Source organism: Balaenoptera physalus (genome assembly GCF_965194825.1).
Source record: "Balaenoptera physalus genome assembly, chromosome: 3".
Classification (NCBI taxonomy): Eukaryota; Metazoa; Chordata; class Mammalia; order Artiodactyla; family Balaenopteridae; genus Balaenoptera; species Balaenoptera physalus.
In genome coordinates this window covers 43,960,120-43,973,350 of record NC_138890.1, presented here as the reverse complement: position 1 = coordinate 43,973,350, position 13,231 = coordinate 43,960,120, and the positions used below count along the sequence as shown (strand labels likewise).

The 13,231-nt window shown below is 36.8% G+C and overlaps 1 protein-coding gene and 1 long non-coding RNA gene across 6 annotated transcripts in view; one reads left to right on the top strand and one right to left on the bottom strand.

Moving 5' to 3' along the window:
- The window catches only part of LOC309656971, a 222,452-nt gene extending 209,837 nt beyond the window's left edge, over positions 1-12,615 (top strand). The window contains exon 2 of the long non-coding RNA XR_014261642.1: positions 10,636-12,615. This is a non-coding gene — a long non-coding RNA (uncharacterized lncRNA). The remainder of the gene's footprint in view (positions 1-10,635) is intronic.
- CLINT1 (clathrin interactor 1) overlaps positions 1-13,231 on the bottom strand; it is a 66,370-nt gene that overhangs the window by 48,155 nt on the left and 4,984 nt on the right. The window lies entirely within an intron of this gene.

Genomic DNA, 13,231 nt, shown 5'->3' with positions numbered 1-13,231 from the left:
AGCCAAAAATAAAATAAATAAATAAAGTAGCTATTAAAAAAAAAAAAATCGCAGTGTATTAAAAAAAGAGTATAGCATAAGAATTGTTAGCATTATAAATCCCAATTCTAGTTTTTACAGGTATGATAAAATAGTAGCTACTAAAATAATAGTAAAAATTTCACTGTTAAAGGGGTTTAAAGTTTATTAAAATTTTTTGCCAACTTTTAAATTCCTACTCTTTAGAACTAATCTAAGGAATGACAGTTTTTGTTCACCTATATCTTTTAACTTTAGGTTACACCTTTTTAAAGCTATCTCATAATGACCAAACAAAACAAAAGAACAAGAATTTATTGAGAATACAATGGTAAACCTTTTCACAATATATTAACTCATTTAATTCTCTCAACATTCCTGGAAGGTAGACCTTATGCCCATTTCATACAGAAATGCACAAAAAGTCTCTTGACTTATGATGTCTTCCCTCAAATTGCTCCTCTCACCCCTCATTTAAAAATAAAACTGAAACCCAAAGAAGTTTGCTCAGCTTGGGCATACTCATAACAAATTATCTTTTAAAATATGTGGCACTCTATTTAAAATACCCTATTAAGGTAATTTTATTAACTGTATTATGAGACTCCTTCAGGAAAAAAAATCTAAAAGAAAGTACTAAAATTAGTTAAGCTTAAAAAAAAGCATAAAACCCTTCTAAGAGAATGAGAAAATTACGAAACATCCTGCACTGGGATAATATGCGAAAACTACATCTTTGTAGACACAAATGCTTGACGTTGTACAGTTTGATCACATCACTTATAGATGTTTTCACTTCTATGTGATTAAGTTCAGATGCACTGCCAAATATCAAACACTAACTGAAAGTATATAACTAAGAAATCCTATCAATAGAATAAAATGAGAAATCCTGCACCTCAGCAGTGATAAGTTTGTAAAACTACCTGTAAGTGAACTCAAATAATTTAAAATTTTTAAATAAAATTTAAAACTTAAAAATATTAAGTAAGTCAGCAATAGTTTTTTCCCCCATTTTCATCCATGATCGATTAAACTCAGATTTACTCAAATGCATTTCCAAATCCCAAAAACTAGGCTCAATTTTTCTGACATGAAGGAAATTGTTTCCAGAACCTCACTACTAAAATTTTGAAGCCTATATACTTTATTTCCCCTCAAAATCAAACAAACACAAACCACCAAACATCTATACTTTAAATTATTTAATCTGGACTATTTGATTGGGGTAGAAGGGGGACCTCCCTTTGCAACAGAACAGCTGCTTAGACAGTATTCAGTAATGTCATCCTCTGCTTGGAACCATTTGGGTAGAGGTTCTTATCAGTGATCCCACATCGTTTGACCTGTGTTTAAGATTTTTCACTCCATGTTTGATTCCTTATTTGGCCTTATCCTCCTTGCAGCAAACACATATTTTGAAATACCAGGATCTATCTTTTTCATTAAGCCTTTGCTCCGTCTTAATTGTTCTTTCCATTCTCTGAATTTCTACAGTATATATACCTATACCCCAAATTCAGATATCATATCATCTTATATTATTCTGTCTTTTTCACGTGCTTGTCATGTGCATCCACTTCACAGAATCATAAGCTGCTACTGGAACCATAAGGTCTGTCAGTCAGTTTACAGTACTGTACAGTGCTTGTGGTAGATATTTAATAAGCACTCACTGAAAGATCCTTATAAGATATGGCGAAGATTAGTAAGGGTATCAGTAATGTATTTTCAGTTATTATATACCATTTAAACATTTACAACCTATGCCAAAAACACACTCCTTGGATAGGTACATAACGAACTAAGGAAAATTATTCCCAAATTATCCAATCTGAGCATAAGAAAAATTGGGAAAAGTTGTACATAAATCAGAGATTAATAAGACATAGCACTACAGGCACAGCTAAATGACCACAATATAAAGATCAAAAAATTGTGTGAAACTTATTAAAGTTGTGGAAGCTACAGCTACAGGGGACTAATTCTGAACCACATACTACAGCTCATGACTGTCATGACATTTTTTTTAGGATTAATTACAGTGAGCAAGTTCATTACAAGAAAAAAAAAGATTTCCTTTTTCACCTACAACTGTTTGCTTCTCGATCATTGAGGGGCATCCTACTTACATTATTCAGAGTATTACAAGAGGCCAGAAAAATTTTCTTTTATGACTGGTACATATATGGAAAAAAGGAATAAACACTCATTGAATTTGGTTCAGAAGCTTATTATAAACTTTTTTCAAGTAATGTTTAACTTGTTTAAGGCATACACTAGTAATTCACCTCTATTACAGTGAATAATGGCTTGTACAAGTTAGCAAAAACTGTTAAATATATGTTCTGAAAGCAGACACTAGATTTAAATCCAGACTCTATTTTCTAGATGTGCTACTTTGGGCAAGTTTCTGAACTTCTCTGTGGTCATTTTCCTCAACCACAAATTGAGAATAACAATAATGTTGTCATTATTGTTCTTGGCACATGACAAATGCTCAATAACGATTTGTTTTTATTAGAAATATCTGTACTTAAAAGATTTCCTCAGTAATATAAAACAACTTACCAAATTTAACATACTCATTCAAAAAATATTTATTGAACACCTACTGTATGTCACACACTGTACCTGGAGTAATATAGCAGTAAACAAAACGAAGTCCCCGCCCTCAAGGAGCTTATATCCCAGAGGCAGCAGACGGATACATGTAAATTAAGGAAGCAGAGGGGAGAGTGGCGTGTGTGAATGTGGGCATTTTATACAGACACAGAACACTGAGAGAAAGAGGGAGAGTGGTGGTGGATGAGGTCAGAGGGAGCAGCAGAACCAGATCAAGTAGAGGCTGGTAAGCAGCAAAATAACAAGTGGCTGGTGAGTTCTGAGCAGATGTGAGTTAAAACTTAAGAGTTTTAAAGAATCACTCTTGTTGCTGTGTGCAGAACAGATTATAGGATTAAAATTTTTATTTGGCTTCATGAGAAATGAGCCACACTTCAGAAACCCATTCAATACCAAACTTATAACTATAAACCAAACATATCAAACTAAGGATATTATTTTTAACCATTATGGTTTAACTTCAAATAAAAAGTTTTAATCATACAATCTTAAGTCACTTTTAAAAATTACAAGTGATGAATATGCACTGTTCTTTAATGATTTGCTAAAACTGCATAGAAACAAATAGCAAGAAAAACAAGAAACTGAATTTTAAATATATGTCTTCTTTCTACTATAAAAATAAAAGCTACCTAAGGGAATTCCCTGGCAGGCTAGTGATTAGGACTCCATGCCTTCACTGAGAGGGTCCCATTCAAGCCCTGGTCGGGGAACTAAGATTGCGTAAGTCATGTGGCACGGCCAAAAAAAAAACACAACCCTATCTGGACGAGAATTTTTTGAGTGAAACATTTTTAAATGCATACATACACATTTATCACATAATGGTGAGTTTGTGTGGAAGTTATAAAAAAATTATTTATATTAGAATTAGGTAGAACTTACTCTCCTAAGAATTTCTAAACTAAATACAACTCATATGTCAAGAGAAGACACTCCAAAATAATTGGCTAACTAGACTTCTCTTAAGTACAAAACGCTCTTGGCTATTGTTGCACATTAACAAAATCACTCATATTTACTACAGTCCATAGTCATGAGGAGCTATCAATACATGGGAATGCATTATGTTATTTTACCTGTATGAAATTTTCTAGCTAAAGGGCTCTGGTAAGCCAAAAGAATTTCTTGACAATTTGGGAGAGTGTATTGAAAAACTGGAAAGCACACTGCAATGTGCTTTCCTTATATATACTGCTCATCCATTATCAGAGATTATGAATTGGATATCACATTTTAGAGGATTCTTTTTCTTGATTTTGTTCAGTTTCTTTAAGGATAGACTGTCAACTTCAAATTGCCCTCATAAAATAAATCTTTTTATATTTTAGAAGAAATATTTTAGATTAGCAGCATCTTTAAAATCTTGAGAAAATACAAGACAAGCTGAATAAAAATTAGCAGATGGAAATGCAATATGTCCTTCCAAAGACTTTATTCCTTACTTACGTCTTTTGAAAGAGTTATTTCTTTACAATATTAAAGGCATTTGTGATTTGTGAACACAACATAAGGCACACATTACAGATAATTTTATAAGTTCTCCTATACATTGCTTAACATGTCTATTGAGGTGAATATACATTGAAAATGATGATTTATGGATTAAGACACAGCTCTTACATACTTGGAAATAATCTACTCTGACATTTTCTTTACTCCTTCAAACACTATGTTCCTTTCATTTTTTTCTACACGTTATAAATTGTTATAAATTACTTTTTTAATTACACAATAATGACAGTGTTTCAAGACTTTATTTTATGTCAAGTGCTATGCTAAGTGTTTCACATAAACATAATCCTCACAAGAACCCTGTAAAATAAATACCATCCTATTTTATAGATGGTAAAGTTTGGAGATACTGTCCCAATCCCCAAGATCACTATTTCTTAGTGGTGGACGTAAGATTTCAATCCAGTTCCGATCTCTGAACCACAAACTTCTTCCCAGATCCAGTAAACATCACATGGAGGTGTCTAAATATAAGAGTGTGTATACGACTTCCCTGGTGGCGCAGTGGTTAAGAATCCGCCAGCCAACGCAGGACACAGATTTGAGCCCTGGTCTGGGAAGATCCCACATGCCGCAGAGCAACTAAGCCCGTGTGCCACAACTACTGAGCCTGCAAGCCACAACTACTGAGCCCACCTGCCACAACTACTGAAACCCATGGGCCTAGAGCCTGTGCTCTGTAACAAGAGAAGCCACCACAATGAGAAGCCTGCGCACTGCAACGAAGAGTAGCCCCCGCTCACCACAACTAGAGAAAGCCTGCATGCAGCAACGAAGACCCAAAGCAGCCAAAAAAAAAATTAAAAAAAAAAGTGTGGATAGCTAGCAAATTACTATAAAAATATATAGATGGGACTTTCCTGGTGGCGCAGTGGTTAAGAATCCACCTGCCCTGTTGCAACATCATGCCAGCCTCGGCCGCCGCAGGCTCGCCCCACATTCTGTACCCCTCCCTCCCCGCGGCTTGAGTGAGCCACAGCCCCCTAATTAGCTGATCCTTTAACCCCGTCCTGTCTGAGTGAAGAACAGACACCCTCAGGCGACCTACAGGCAGAGGCGGGGCCAAATCCAAAGCTGAACCCCAGGAGCTGTGCAAACAAAGAAGAGAAAGGGAAATTTCTCCCAGCAGCCTCAGGAGCAGCGGATTAAATCTCCACAATCGACTTGATGCACCCTGCATCTGTGGAATACCTGAATAGACAACGAATCATCCCAAAATTGAGGCGGTGGACTTTGGGAGCAACGATATACATATATTTTTCCTTATTCTCTTTCTGTGACTGTGTATGTGTATGCTTCTTTGTGTGATTTTTGTCTGTATAGCTTTGCTTTTACCATTTGTCCTAGGGTTCTGTCTGTCCATTTTTTTAATTACTTTTTAATTCTTTTATTTTTAATAATTATCTTTTATTTTAATAACATTATTTTACTTTTTTCCTTTCTTTTTCCTCCCTTTTTTTCTGAACCATGTGGCTGACAGGGTCTTGGTGCTCCAGCCGGGTGTCAGGCCTGTGTCTCTGAGGTGGGAGAGCCGAGTTCAGGACATTGGTCCACCAGAGACCTCCCGGCTCCACTTAATATCAAATGGCGGAAGCTCTCCCAGAGATCTCCATCTCAACGCTAAAACCCAGCTCCACTCAATGACCAGCAAGCTACAGTGCTGGACACCCTATGCCAAACAACTAGCAAGACAGGAACACAACCCCATCCATTAGCACAGAGGCTGCCTAAAATCATAATAAGGTCACAGAAACCCCAAAACACACCACCAGACGTGGAGCTGCCCACCAGAAAGACAAGATCCAGCCTCATCCACCAGAACACAGGCAACAGTCCCCTCCACCTGGAAGCCTACACAACCCACTGAACCAACCTTAGCCACTGGGGACAGACACCAAAAACAACAGGAACTACGAACCTGCAGCCTGCGAAAAGGAGACCCCAAACACAGAAAGTTAAGCAAAATGAGAAGACAGAAAATCACACAGCAGGTGAAGGAGCAAGGCAAAAACCCACCAGACCTGACAAATGGAGAGGAAATAGGCAGTCTACCTGAAAAAGAATTCAGAATAATGAGAGTAAAGATGATCCAAAATCTTGGAAATAGAATGGAGAAAATACAAGAAACGTTTAACAAGGACCTAGAAGAACTAAAGAGCAAACAAACAGTGATGAACAACACAATAAATGAAATTAAAAATTCTCTAGAAGGGATCAATAGCAGAATAACTGAGGCAGAAGAAAGGATAAGTGACCTGGAAGATAAAATAGTGGAAATAACTACTGCAGAGCAGAATAAAGAAAAAAGAATGAAAAGAATTGAGGACAGTCTCAGAGACCTCTGGGACAACATTTAATGCACCAACATTCGAATTATAGGGGTCGCAGAAGAAGAAGAGAAAAAGAAAGGGACTGAGAAAATATTTGAAGAGAATATAGTTGAAAATTTCCCTAATATGGGAAAGGAAATAGTTAATCAAGTCCAGGAAGCACAGAGAGTCCCATACAGGATAAATCCAAGGAGAAACACACCAAAACACATATTAATCAAACTATCAAAAATTAAATACAAAGAAAAAATATTAAAAGCAGCAAGGAAAAAACAACAAATAACACACAAGGGAACCCCCATAAGGTTAACAGCTGATCTTTCAGCAGAAACTCTGCAAGCCAGAAGGGAGTGGCTGGACATATTTAAAGGGATGAAGGAGAAAAACCTACAACCAAGATTACTCTACCCAGCAAGGATCTCATTCAGATTTGATGGAGAAATTAAAACCTTTAAAGGCAAGTGAAAGCTAAGAGAATTCAGCATCACCAAACCAGTTTTAAAACAAATGCTAGAGGAACTTCTCTAGACAGGAAACACAAGAGAAGGAAAAGACCTACAATAACAAACCCAAAACAATTAAGAAAATGGTAATAGGAACATACATATCAATAACTACCTTAAATATAAATGGATTAAATGCTCCAACCAAAAGATATAGACCGGCTGAATGGATACTAAAATGAGACCCGTATATATGCCGTCTACAAGAGACCCACTTCAGACCTAGGGACACATACAGACTGAAAGTGAGGGGATGAAAAAAGATATTCCATGCAAATGGAAATCAAAATAAAGCTGGAGTAGCAATTCTCGTATCAGACAAAGTAGACTTTAAAATAAAGACTATTACAAGAGACAAAGAAGGACACTACATAATGATCAAGGGATCAATCCAAGAAGAAGATATAACAATTGTAAATACCTATGCACCCAACATAGGAGCACCTTAATACATAAGGTAAATACTAACAGCCATAAAAGAGGAAATCGACAGTAACACAATCATAGTAGGGGACTTTAACACCCCACTTTCACCAATGGACAGATCATCCAAAATGAAAATAAATAAGGAAACACAAGCTTTAAATGATACATTAAACAAGATGGACTTATTTGATACTTATAGGACATTCCATCCAAAAACAACAGAATAAACTTTCTTCTCAAGTGCTCCTGGAACATTCTCCAGGATAGACCATATCTTGGGTCACAAATCAAGCCTTGGTAAATTTCAGAAAACTGAAATGGTATCAAGTATCTTTTCTGACCACAAAGCTATGAGACTAGATATAAATTACAGGAAAATATCTGTAAAAAATACAAACATATGGAGGCTAAACAATACACTACTTAATAACCAAGAGATCACTGAAGAAACCAGAGGAAATTAAAAAATACCTAGAAACAAATGATAACAAAAACACAATGACCCAAAATCTATAGGATGCAGCAAAAGCAGTTCTAAGAGGGAAGTTTACAGCAATACAATCCTACCTCAAGAAACAACTCAAATAAACAACCTAACCTTACCCCTAAAGCAATTAGAGAAAGAAGAAGAAAAAAACCCCAAAGTTAGCAGAAGGAAAGAAATCATAAAGATCAGATCAGAAATAAAAATGAAAAAGAAATGAAAGAAACAATAGCAAAGATCAATAAAACTAAAAGCCGGTTCTTTGAGAAGATAAACAAAATTGATAAACCATTAGCCAGACTCATCAAGAAAAAAAGGAAAAGACTCAAATCAATAGAATTAAAAATGTAAAAGGAGAAGTAACAACTGACACTGCAGAAATACAAAGGATCATGAGAGATTACTACAAGCAACTATATGCCAATAAAATGGACAACCTGGAAGAACTGGACAAATTCTTAGAAAAGCACAACCTTCCAAGCCTGAACCAGGAAGAAATAGAAAATATAAACAGACCAATCACAATCACTGAAATTGAGACTGTGATTAAAAATCTTCCAACAAACAAAAGCCCAGGACCAAATGGCTTCACAGGTGAATTCTATCAAACATTTAGAGAAGAGCTAACCCCTATCTTTCTCAAACTCTTCCAAAATATAGCAGAGGGAGGAACACTCCCAAGCTCATTCTACAAGGCCACCATCACCCTGATACCAAAACTAGACAAAGATGTCACAAAGGAAGAAAACTACAGGCCAATATCACTGATGAACATAGATGCAAAAATCCTCAACAAAATACTAGCAAACAGAATCCAACAGCACATTAAAAGGATCATACACCATGATCAAGTGGGGTTTATCCCAGGAATGCAGGGTTTCTTCAATATACGCAAATCAATCAATGTGATACACCATATTAACAAACTGAAGGAGAAAAACCATATGATCAACTCAATAGCTGCAGAAAAAGCTTGCGACAAAATTCAACACCCATTTATGATAAAAACCCTCCAGAAAGTAGCCATAGAGGGAACTTACCTCAACATATTAAAGGCCATATATGACAAACTCAAAGCCCACATCGTTCTCAATGGTGAAAAACTGAAACCACTTCCACTAAGATCAGGAACAAGACAAGGTTATCCACTCTCACCACTATTATTAAACATAGTTTTGGAAGTTTTAGGCACAGCAATCAGAGAAGAAAAAGAAATAAAAGGAATCCAAATCAGAAAAGAAAAAGTAAAGCTGTCACTGTTTGCAGATGACATGATACTATACATAAAGAATCCTACAGATGCTACCAGAAAACTACTAGAGCTAATCAATGAATTTAGTAAAGTAGCAGGTTACAAAATTAATGCACAGAAATCTCTTGCATTCCTATACTCTAATGATGAAAAATCTGAAAGGGATATCAAGGAAACACTCTCATTTACCACTGCAACAAAAAGAATAAGATACCTAGGAATAAACCTACCTAAGGAGACAAAAGACCTGTATGCAGAAAACTATAAGACACTGATAAAAGAAATTAAAGATGATACAAACAGATGAAGAGATATACCATGTTCTTGGATTGGAAGAATCAACATTGTGAAAATGACTATACTACCAAAAGCAATCTACAGATTCCACGCAATCCCTATCAAACTACCAATGGCATTTTTCACAAACTAGAACAAAAAATTTCATAATTTGTATGGAAACACAAAAGACCCCGAATAGCCAAAGCAATCTTGAGAAAGAAAAACGGAGCTGGAGGAATCAGACTCCCTGACTTCAGACTATACTACAAAGCTACAGTAATCAAGACAGTATGGTACTAGCACAAAAACAGAAATACAGATCAATGGAACAGGATAGAAAGCCCAGAGATAAACTCATACACATATGGTCACCTTATTTTTGATAAAGGAGGCAAGAATATACAATGCAGAAAAAGCCTCTTCAACAAGTGGTGCTGGGAAAACTGGACAGGTACATGTAAAAGAATGAAATAAGAACACTCCCTAACACCATACACAAAAATAAACTCAAAATGGATTAAAGACCTAAATGTAAGGCCAGACAGTATAAAACTCTTAGAGGAAAACATAGGAAGACCACTCTATGACATAAATCACAGCAAGATCCTTCTGACCCACCTCCTAGAGAAATGGAAATAAAAACAAAAATAAACAAATGGGACCTAATGAAACTTAAAAGCTTTTGCACAGTAAAGAAAAACATAAACAAGACGAAAAGACAACCTTCAGAATGGGAGAAAATATTTGCAAATGAAGCAACTGACAAAGGATTAATCTCCAAAATTTACAAGTAGCTCATGCAGCTCAATATCAAAAAAACAAACAACTCAATCCAAAAATGGGCAGAAGACCGAGACAGACATTTCTCCAAAGCAGATATACAGATTGCCAACAAACACATGAAAGAATGCTCAACATCACTAATCATTAGAGAAATGCAAATCAAAACTACAATGAGGTATCACCTCACACCAGTCAGAATGGCCATCATCAAAAAATCTACAGGGCTTCCCTCGTGGTGCAGTGGTTGAGAATCTGCCTGCTAATGCAGGGGACATGGGTTCGAGCCCTGGTCTGGGAAGATCCCACATGCCGCGGAGCAGCTGGGCCCGTGAGCCACAACTACTGAGCCTGCGCGTCTGGAGCCTGTGCTCCGCAACAAGAGAGGCCGCAATAGTGAGAGGCCCACGCACCGAGATGAAGAGTGGCCCCCACTTGCCACAACTAGAGAAAGCCCTCGCACAGAAACGAAGACCCAACACAGCCATAAATAAATAAATAAATAAATATTTTAAAAAAAAATCTACAAACAATAAATGCTGGAGAGGGTGTGGAGAAAAGGGAACCATCTTGCACTGTTGGTGGAAATGTAAATTGATACAGCCACTATGGAGAACAGTATGGAGATTCCTTAAAAAACTAAAAACAGAACTACCATATGACCCAGCAATCCCACTACTGGGCATATACCCTGAGAAAACCATAATTCAAAAAGAGTCATGTACCAAAATGTTCATTGCAGCTCTATTTACAATAGCCAGGACATGGAAGCAACCAAAGTGTCCATCATCGGATGAATGGATAAAGAAGATGTGGCACATATATACAATGGAATATTACTCAGCCATAAAAAGAAATGAAATGGAGGTATTTGTAATGAGGTGGATGGAGTCAGAGTCTGTCATACAGAGTGAAGTAAGTCAGAAAGAGAAAAACAAATACAGTATGCTAACACATATATATGGAATCTAAGGAAAAAAAAAAAAAAAAGGTCATGAAGAACCTAGTGGCAAGATGGGAATAAAGACACAGAACTAGGAAAGAATGGACTTGAGGATATGGGGAGGGGGAGGGGTGAGATGTGACAGGGTGAGAGAGTGTCATGGACATATATACACTACCAAATGTAAAATAGATAGCTAGTGGGAAGCAGCTGCATAGCACAGGGAGATCAGCTCGGTGCTTTGTGACCACCTAGAGGGGTGGGATAGGGAGGGTGGGAGGGAGACGCAAGAGGGAGGAGATATGGGAACATATGTATATGTATAACTGATTCACTTTGTTTTAAAGCAGAAACTAACACACCATTGTAAAGCAATTATACTTCAATAAAGATGTTAAAAAAAAAAAAAAAAAAGAGTGGCCCCCACTTGCCGCAACTAGAGAAAGCCCTCGCACAGAAACGAAGACCCAACGCAGCCAAAAAATAAATAAATAAATTTATTTTAAAAAAAAAAAGGAGTCATGTACCACAATGTTCATTGCACCTCTGTTTACAATAGCCAGGACATGGAAGCAACCTAAGTTTCCATCGACAGATGAATGGATAAAGAAGATGTGGCACATATATACAATGGAATATTACTCAGCCATAAAAAGAAATGAAATTGAGTTTTTTGTAGTGAGGTGGATGGACCTAGAGTCTGTCATACAGAGTGAAGTCAGTCAAAGAGAAAAACAAATACCATATGCTAACACATATATATGGAATCTAAGAAAAAAAAACTTATGAAGAACCTCGGGGCAGGACAGGAATAAAGACGCAGACATTGATAATGGACTTGAGGACATGGGGAGGGGGAAGGGTAAGCTGGGACAAAGTGAGAGAGTGGCATGGACTTACAAATACTACCAAATGTAAAACAGATAGCTAGTGGGAAGCAGCTGCATAGCACAGGGAGATCAGCTCGGTGCTTTGTGACCACCTAGAGGGGTGGAATAGGAAGGGTGGGAGGGAGACGCAAGAGGGAGGAGATATGGGGATATATGTATATGTATAGCTGATTCACTTTGTTATAAAGCAGAAACGAATACACCATTGTAAAGCAATTATACTCCAATAAAGATGTTAAAAAAAAATTAGTAGAAAAGAAGGAAAAGAATAAAGAACATTGTCACCAGTCAGAAAAAAAAAAAAAAAGAATCCACCTGCCAATGCAGGGGACACGGGTTCAAGCCCTTGTCCGGGAAGATTCCACATGCCGCGGAACAACTAAGCCCAAGCGCCACAACTACTGAGCCTGCGCCCTAGAGCCCACCAGCCACAACTACTGAGCCTGTGTGCCACAACTACTGAAGCTCTCGCGCCTAGAGCCTGTGCTCCGCAACAAGAGAATCCACCGCAATGAGAAGCCTGCGCAAAGCAACAAAAACCCAATTCAGCCAAAAATAAATAAATTAATTAATTTTAAAAATATATATAGATGGACACACACACATAATTAGACTAAACAATGAAAGCTCATATGAAGTGACACCTTAGGAAAAAAAAAAGAATAAACAGTTAAATACATTGTCCCAGAATGTTAATGTCAGCTGAGACTAAAGAGAGCTAAATATTTATACATAAGACCCATTACAAGTACTAAAAATGTACTTTGAATCTATGAAGTAGTCTTGCTGCCCTCCAAATTGGAACTTGAATTTATCAAGTGAGTAGATAAAATTACCAAATTGCAGGAAATACAGAGGTTAGAGAAACACTTAAACAACCCTATGGGATCCAATTAGCAAAAACCAAACTGAGGAATGTACAAAAAACTCAGTTTCTTTAACACGTAAACCTTAAGAGGGAAAAAAAGAAGACAGAGATTGAGCCTACACATTAAAAGAATCAAGAGATATACCCACCAACTCAGAAACATCCAAGAGGAATCATGAGGCAAATGAGAAACAAATGCTGACTGGGCATTTGATATCAAGTAATCATCCTTTTTAAAAGGTGTGATAATGGTATTATGGTTATGATAAAAAAAAATTGACTATTTTTGCAGATTGATATAGATGAAATGATAGTGTC